Genomic DNA, 8,872 nt, shown 5'->3' on the forward strand with positions numbered 1-8,872 from the left:
AGTCATAATTGATGAGTCCACAGTGATGGGTTGATGTCCGCATATGTATACAGGTGAGAAGGTATTGACAAAGGTACCCCATCAATATTGACATATGTACATTGAAGAATTGATATTAACAAATCAACGTCAGGCAATCTAATCTGATGGGTAGATAATGATGAATCTACACCTCCAAGATTATATCAATGAATTTACATATTTGAGTCAATATTGACAAATCCAGACCAATGGGTCAATACTAAAGAATCTACACTGATGAGTCAATGTTGATGGATATGACCAGTTGAGTCAATTTAATGAATCTTTCCTGATGAGTTGATATGAAAACATCTACACCAATGATTCAATATCAACAAATCTAACGCACAGGTTGATATTGACAGATCTACCTGGCAGAGTCAATATTGATGAATGTATATCAAGTGCTTGATACTGATGGAACTACATCTACTGGGGAAGTGGCTCAGTGGGCAAGTGCTGATATCCATATGTTTTTGAAGGGATTAGATTGCTTCTTTTTTTTTTTTCCATTTGAGTGGTAAAAAGGAAACTCACCCCTCATCCTCTTAAGTAACAGTTTTTAATTACCAAAATGCACCTTCCTTTATATGAGAACATGGCATTTCTTCTGGCCTATGGACAATTCACCCTCTCCATATTGCATTTACACAAACTCTTCCAACAAATACCTGGTCTTGATCAAATCCAGGGAGAGGCTAACTAGAATTCTTTAAAAATTTTTTTTGTAGTTGTGGATGGACAGTATGCCTTTGATTTATTTGTTTATTTTTCTGTGGTGCTAAGGATGGAATCCAGTGCCTCACCCATGGCAGGCCAACACTTTGCCACTGTGCTACAGCCCCAGCCCTAACTGGGATTCTGATTGTAGCCTGAAGCAGTGAACTCATTCCTTAGTATAGAGCCAACTGAATAGTGGAATTCTAGTCAGTAATCACGTCCCTCCATTAGCATCAATCATGATGCCAGTTGAGGCAATGAAACCATGCCCCATATTTGCCACTGGTACTGATGGGCAATGTGCAGCCATCCATACTCTGTTGGGTCTACCTTCTTGATAAGACTGAAGAAAGAATAAAGCAAAGTAAATTATTGACTCAAACCTGCTTTGCTGTGTAGCTAATCTATACAGCAAGATCTCCTCCAGAATTCCCAACAATTTTAAAGACTCTTTTTCCAGCCAATGTCTCTGGGTTTTTATAGTCTCAACTATGGAAATACTGTCCTTTGAACTTCTCAGTCCCTGCAAGAGAATATAAAATAATTTTGGATGATAGTTTATATGATGGATAACATTTGTAAAATCATTCTTTTGTAGAATTTAAAGTTGAAGCACATATTCTCCATATGATCTCCCTTTATTCAGCTATTCTTGTTATTCTCAATATATTTGCTTATTTTTTCTTCCATAGCCCCAGAAGAGTAAATTGTGATTCCTTTATCGTATGTAGTTTGTATTTTGTATTTGCAGACTCACACATCCAAATGCCTCAGAAAACTGATATTTTCCTTTGTCTTTTCATTCCCTTAGATAAATACTCCCATTTCCATTTAGAGTACATATGTTTCTGTATAATCTAGGATATACATAAAGTGCATTTTTTAGAAAAAGAAAGTTCAGTTCCCAAACCGAAACTAAATTTATTCAAGTTTTCATTTAACCCTTAGAAACTCAATATTTGTTTGTTTCCTCAATCACTGAAAACTCCCACATCTGAACCAATGCTGTGTAAGAGTTCAACAGTCTTCCTTTTTGATCCTTACAAAGACCAAAGTCATTGTGAAACTAAATACAATCATATTGTACTTATCAGAAATACATACGTTCTCAAAATTTTGCTGTAAGTTGGTTTCATTATTGTGAAAACATCACAGAAGTACTTACATAAGCATAGATTGTTTAGGCCAGTCACTCCATGTGGCCTCCTGATGCAATCAAGACCCACAAAAAAATGAGACATGTGAGGCTAGTTGGTGTAACATGGCAGTCTGCTTTACAGTAAATGTTTCTATAAGTAGAATCAGTATACTCTACACTAAATGTAGTAAATACATAAACCAGTAACATGGTTGTTTATTATTGTTATGTACCACATATATAATTGTGTGAGCTATAATTTTATGCAAGTGACAGTGCAGATGGGTTTGTACATCAACATCACCATGATATTATAATGGCTATGATACTGCCCAACCAGTAGTAATTTTTCAGCCCACATTGTAATCTTATGGGATCACCACTCTGTATGTACTCCAGCCTTGACTGAAATGGCATTATGTGGTGGCATGATTGTTCACAGACCTCTAAACTCTAAAATTACCATTGCCCAAATGGCAATAAAACAAATTATCCCATTTTCAAGGGAACATGCAGAATTAGGGTAAGCCTTATTTCACCCTAAAGTAAAAATCACTCAGACCACAACCTTCTATTCCTCAGTGTCAAAGGCATGGCTTTAGTGTCACCCTCCTTTCTGGTAGGTCACTCACCTGGAAAGCTTTCCATGGATAAGTGAGCATTAGTGTAATGGCCAGTGCAAAGCATGACTCCATCAAGGACTTTAACCTCCTCTTTCCCTTCACACTCAGTGACCACCTACCATTGGCCTGAGGTAGAGAAATCAGGCCTCTTCTTCACACTGTGCACAGTGGTCTGAAAGAAAAGTAACATACACAGGGGACTGTAACTAAAGTCAGTACAATGTATATCTTCCCAGACATGACTTTTCCTGAAAAATGTTACACAAAAAGTCAATACTGCTAGTACCATCACATCATGAGGGTCCTTTCAAGAATATTTGATTTTCATACTCCATAAAGAACAGTTTTATTTGAGGTTGTGGTCTGAATGAGAAGATTTTTATATGGCAGATAAAGTAAAATGGAGTTGACAGAATAATGTACTCTCCTGTGCCTCTAGAAAAGTAGGATTTGTGAAGATTTTTAGTCTCTGCCTTAAGGCATTATAGCATCTGAATAAATCCTGAATTTCTTCTGTACTTCTGTGACATTCCGTGTACTAAACACCTAATCCTCCACTAACCTCAGACATCCCCAAACTCTCTGATGTCTTCTGATGCCCAAATCCTTTTCTCTTTTACTAACCTCAAACATGTGACTATGAGGCTCCCATTCATGTTAGAGTGGGAAAATATTTCAGTGGCTCTTATTTTTTTAAAAGGAATCTCTCTTTGCCTTTTACATATGCCCACTGTAATTACAAGTAATTATAGAGAAAGAGGCTGTGATATAGGGAAATAGTGGTATAATTTTTAGTTTTTCAAAAAAAGCAATAAATACTTTTAGGTTACTCTGCTAGCCTAAGGAAACATCAAGAATGCATTCCAATGAGCTTCTAGGGCCTTTGCTTTAATGTCTTGGTTGAATAATAGAGACACTAAGCCTTAACCATCCTATACTATTTATAGTTCCTGTCATGTGTTTTTACACAAGCTGGTGCTTCTACTTGGATTATGCTTTTATTCCTTCTTAATTTAGTAGACTCCTTTCTACTCAAAACTCAGTTTGGACATTATCTTCTCTAAAAATCTTTTCAGGAACTTGATTCCTCTTTCCTGGTGGGTTAAACATCCCTGTTATGAGCTGCAATGTATAGATCTCTACAGCACTTATCAGTTGGTTTATTACTTGTATGTATAATAATGATTTTCTTCATTTTTTCTGTCTTTAAACACAGTTACTTAGTTAAGTTACTTATTTTTTTGTCTTTGCATCATCACTGCTTAGTACAGTAACAAACTTGTTCAAGAACTGTCACTTAAATAGGTCAGAGGTGCACCACTGGATTTGGAAATTGTCACCAGATATTACCATTTTATTATTGTTGCTAAACAGAAAAATGTGGAAGGTTTGGGCTTTAAGTCAGGTTATATATCTGTTTATGGTCATGATTATAAATTATGGGAAATTCATAGCAGATTTTAGAGAAGGAAGGAACCAAATTCATACAGTACAATCATCTTCTTTTACATAAAAAGAAAATTATGATAAATTCAAGTTGAGAAACTAACTCATCTCAGGTCACATGTTAATTAGTGGTAAGAACAAGGACAAGAATTCAGGGTTTTGTTTCCTAATCCAGTGTTCTACTCTGTGCACCAGATTTAACTTATTTGCTTCCTCAATAACTTCCCTGTCACTATGTACTTCACCAGGTTGTTTTGGTGATCACATAAATAATATATTGAAAAGTGCCTCAGAAAACATAAAAGAATAAAGCAATAGTGGAAAAGTTGTGGAACCACAAAGATTTAAAATTCCCATATATATTCATTCCCCTCATCTCCTTTATTATAAGCAGATTGTGAAATGAAGACAATGAAAATATTGGTGGCAGGTGTCTTTCTGTATCTGCAGCCAAAATATATGACAGACTTTCCCAGGGGTATTTTAGAAAGAGAACAAAGAATGTAGTCTTTGTACTTGGGCATATCAACCTAATATTTACACATAATCACTGGTAAATGAAGCCACATTATTCATTTACTTGATGAAGCACTTCAAACACAAAGACACCCTCAAAACTGACTACCTTGAACTGGATATACTTTAAAAGGTTGAATTCTTTGGCATAAATCCTGAAATACTCAAGGACCTGGGAATTGTGCATGAAGTTAAGATAATGATCTGGGATGGTGTATTCACTGAAGCACATCATCTCCTTAGAAGTATTGATGATCACTGACTTGTAAATACTGACTCTCCCTTCTTCAAGATTTTCCTGCCATAAATTAGAAGTATTCATGGCAACTTGGGAACTAATTTCATGATTTACAAATAGCCAGTGAACAGTTGAAAAATTTCCTGAAATAAGTGCCAATTCAAACAAATGCACACATATAACACCCCCATACATCTCCCAGTACTTGTGCATCTGTATAGTTCCTTCCTCTTTAAACTCAGTATCTTTATGACTTGCTTTTGACCAACAGTATACAGTTGAAATGGCACTGAATGACATTCAATACTAAGTAATAAGTAGTATTGCAGCTTCCACCTGGGTGTCTTAGAAGGCTGATTTTGGTGGAACCCAGCAGTCATGTAAGAAGTTAGCTTTTGTAGCTGTGACCCAAATAACTGACAATGAGAAAGAATTCTTTTGGCTCATGCATTCAGAGGATTCAGCTCCACTTCTTTTGGCTTCAGGCAAGGTAGAAAATCCTGGTGGAAGGGTATGGCAGAGGAAAGCTTCTAAGCTCATGGTAGCCAGAAAGCAGGGGTTGGGGGAAGAGGCCCAGGACAAGGTAGAGTCCCCAAGGGTAACACCCCTGAACCCGTGATCTTCTTTTCAACCATGTCCCACCCGCCTACAGTTTCTACCACTGCCTAGTAATCCATTCAGCTGTCAATGAATTAATTCATTGATGATGTCAGAACCCTACTGAATGAGTCACTTTCCAAAAGACCCACCTCTTGACAATGCTGCATTGGATACCAAGACTTAAACACCTGGGCTTTTGGGGGATATTCTAAATTTTTACTATAAAAACTCCAACTACATTGAGACCACAATACTGTTAGGAAGCCCAACCAAGGCACATGGAATAAAATATCTAAGATAGAGAAATATTCAAATAGCCCCCAGAAATTCTAGCTATCCCACCTAAAGTTCTAAACATGTGAACAAAGTAGTCACATTAAATCCATTCTTAGAACTCATTGGTTGGCAATCCAAGAAATTCCAAGTGAGAACTTCCCAGCTGAATGAATAAGTCTCAAGAACTTTCATATATATTGAGACATTGCTCTCAAGAAAATGTACTAAATCTATTTCCAGTATAAGTTGTTATTTACCCCATTGTTACTTTTGCTGGGTAACAGTCATTTAAGTGAGTAAAAATGGATTAGATCAAAACATATGAGGGAGAGTATAAGTTAGTACAATATTTTCTGAATAATTTTGCAATGTATATAAAAATCCTTGAAGTTTACATAGCCTTATAAAGAAATATTCAGACTTGCAAACAAAGATTATTGTTAAAAGATGTTACTATCAGCATTATTCATAAAATAAAAAGAAAACAAGTTAAATGCTTAAGAAAAAATAACTGAAATTTGAGAACCACTGTTCTAGATCCTTGCTTCCCAAAGTATGGTCTGTGGACCAGAACAAAGGGGATCACTAGGGACATTGTTAACAATGCAGAATTTTAGGCCCCTTCCTAGACTTACTTAATCAGAACTAACATAACAAAATATTCAAATGAGTCAGATGCACATGAAAACTGAGAAGCACTGGTTCAGATGACATTAATCCCTAGTTCAGTGTCTTCCTTCCTACAACAAACTTTTTGCTTCCTCAAAAATTTCCAATTAATTACTTCATGGGGTTAAGGTGGTAATCCAATAAAGTAATGCAATATGAATCCAGCCTATTATACTGTCACTGAAATGTCACAAACCACAGGTTATCAAACCTATTAAATTTAAATTATTTTTTTATTATAGAAAATCATCTTAACCAATTTGGACCCTCTCCTTCCTTTGTATTACAGAAATGAATAAATATTAGGAGAGTAGGTATTACAAAACATTAAATATCCACAAAACAGAATGTTGGATTTGTCCACATTCAGGTTTATTTTCCTCCCATTTCTTATTAAAGAATTATTTAGTGTAGGAATCCGAAATTGACCATACTCATTTGTCTGTTCCATAATTATTTCTTTTTGACTACTAATAAGGTTTTAGGAGTCTCCTTTCAAGTCTTTTCTTATTTATTTTATCTATTTCAACCAAAGTATACATTTAAGTTGTGGTTATGACTATATCTCTGTCATAATTAACATTTTTGCTCTTCATGTTTCCTGTATTACCTAGAAGAGTGCGTAATTGGGACTCCAGATCAATACCACCAGAATCTCATGAATGAGCTGACATCATTTTTTGTTAATGTTCTCCCAGTGATTAATTCTTATATATGGAGCAAAAGTGGACAACTATATTCTTTTAAGTGTTTTTCAATCCATTTATTCTCTTGTTCTCATTTTTGCCAGTTTTTTGAGAAAGAAGAAGTTATGAAATTCATGGTTATTTAAAAAAACATTTTATTAAAGTGTGTATATTATTTAATTTTCTGATTAAACAATAACATTTTATATTATAGTATGCCCACATGACAACTATTTGTCTATCTGCTATACTTTAAAACTTTACTATGTGAAATTGTTAACTGATCATCAGCATAAATATCACTTAGGGCTTGTCAGAAATGGAAAATTTTGGTATACTCCAAATTAGTTCATGAGAATCTCCAGTAATTCATGTGTACATTAAAGTTTGAAAAGTGCAGTTTAGCTTGCTTTAATGATTTTTAGATCTGCAGTTTGACTCAAAAATATTCAGATTATTTTATAACATTGAGTACTTATTAAATCCTTAGCATTTTGAAAGAAATTTATTAACTTTTCAAGTAATTTCATTCATAAGGTAACATGAAAGTAAACTGATATATATATAAAGTAATGTTGACGATTGGAGGGGGATATTCCTGGAAGGAGATGTTAGCAGGTCATTATAGCTCATTTACCTTTAAGACATATCAGAAGCAACCACTCTACATTTTCTAATCCCTTTGTGCTTTCTAATATATGTTGTTCTGTTACTCATCCTCCCTGCTTCACCAGATTGTCTCCCTCTTCTGAAAAATAGAAAAATTAATGAAATAAAAATGTTGTCTGTGGTTTTCATAGACAATAGAAAAGGAAAAAAAAAGGGACAGGCAGAATTTTATCAGGTTTAGTCACTATCAAACTCTCATATTACCAAACATGAGATAAAATGTTGCATGCACCCATCTGCAGGGAGGACTTCAAGTATTAATGGACAAGGAGATTTACCTGATACCTACAAAGCCCTACAATGTCATCAGTCCTTTCAAAGCAAACAGATTCCAAGTCTTCATCCAGGCACCACTTGACAGAAGAGAGTCCACAGGATTCACTCCCAATCACAGCAATTCTTTTCTTGGTCATGGTCTCCACAGGTCTTCACCTGGCTATGGCAATGCCACTTGTCCTAAAGAAAGAATTACAAGAGACAGAAAGCACAAATCTGTTGGGACTAATGACATGTTAACTAACTCAGGCTGACTCCTTACTCCCTGGCGAGTGAGCAAGATCAAGGCCTCAAAGGCAGTTTCAATAGTTAATGATGATAAATCAGACCACCATCAGGGATTGGTTAACAACAGTTCTGTGAACGTGATCAGCTCGTGCTTGCCATATAGTCCTATGGGACTCTTGCCTGCGTGAACACCCCATGCCTTGCTGACCTTTAAACTGGTTCCCACCTAGCCCCCACCCTACATAAAAGGTGTGTGACTTCCTCAGTAAATGATTTCCTGCTGTGACTGGTCTCCCTGACTCGTCTGATTGTCCTCTGCCCGGAGGGCTGGGAGCGGGTGGTCAGTGAGCCCTACCTATTCTGATCTGACCTTGTTGGGGAGTGTCCCCTTCCCTTGTCACTGGTCGAGAAGAGCAAGGGGGCTTAAAACTACAAAACAAATCTGTCAACAGTTTTTAAAAAAGACAGTTGCCATGACACTCAAATAAATACTGTAACAAGAGGTGACTTTGGGAAAGCCAGATTTGGTTGCCGTCTTCAGAAGGAATCTTCTGCACAGGATAGGGCAACCCTGTTGCCTGCAGGACCCAGAGCTGAGAAGCTCCATAGTGTTATTGTACTGTTTCCAGAAGCAACTGGCTGATTCTTCAGCTGCAATCTGGAAGTTAATCTGATTTTCTGCTGTGATAAAAGAAATATAAACTACAGAAGTACAAACTGCAGCAACAGTCAATGGGGGGAGATGTTCTTCCTCACCTCCTTTCAG

General features: G+C 36.2%; 1 pseudogene across 1 annotated transcript; it reads right to left on the reverse strand.

Annotated features, from left to right (window-relative positions):
• Nucleotides 1-1,118: 1,118 nt before the first annotated feature.
• LOC306652793 (flavin-containing monooxygenase 5-like) lies at nt 1,119-8,015 on the reverse strand (annotated as a pseudogene). Its single transcript has 4 exons — nt 7,881-8,015; nt 4,574-4,762; nt 2,512-2,674; nt 1,119-1,264 (listed from the first exon to the last, which is right to left on the reverse strand). The product of its transcript is annotated as a flavin-containing monooxygenase 5-like (transcript).
• Between the last annotated feature and the right edge of the window lie 857 nt (nt 8,016-8,872).

Source organism: Sciurus vulgaris (genome assembly GCF_902686455.1).
Source record: "Sciurus vulgaris genome assembly, contig: HiC_scaffold_597_arrow_ctg1, whole genome shotgun sequence".
Taxonomy (NCBI): Eukaryota; Metazoa; Chordata; class Mammalia; order Rodentia; family Sciuridae; genus Sciurus; species Sciurus vulgaris.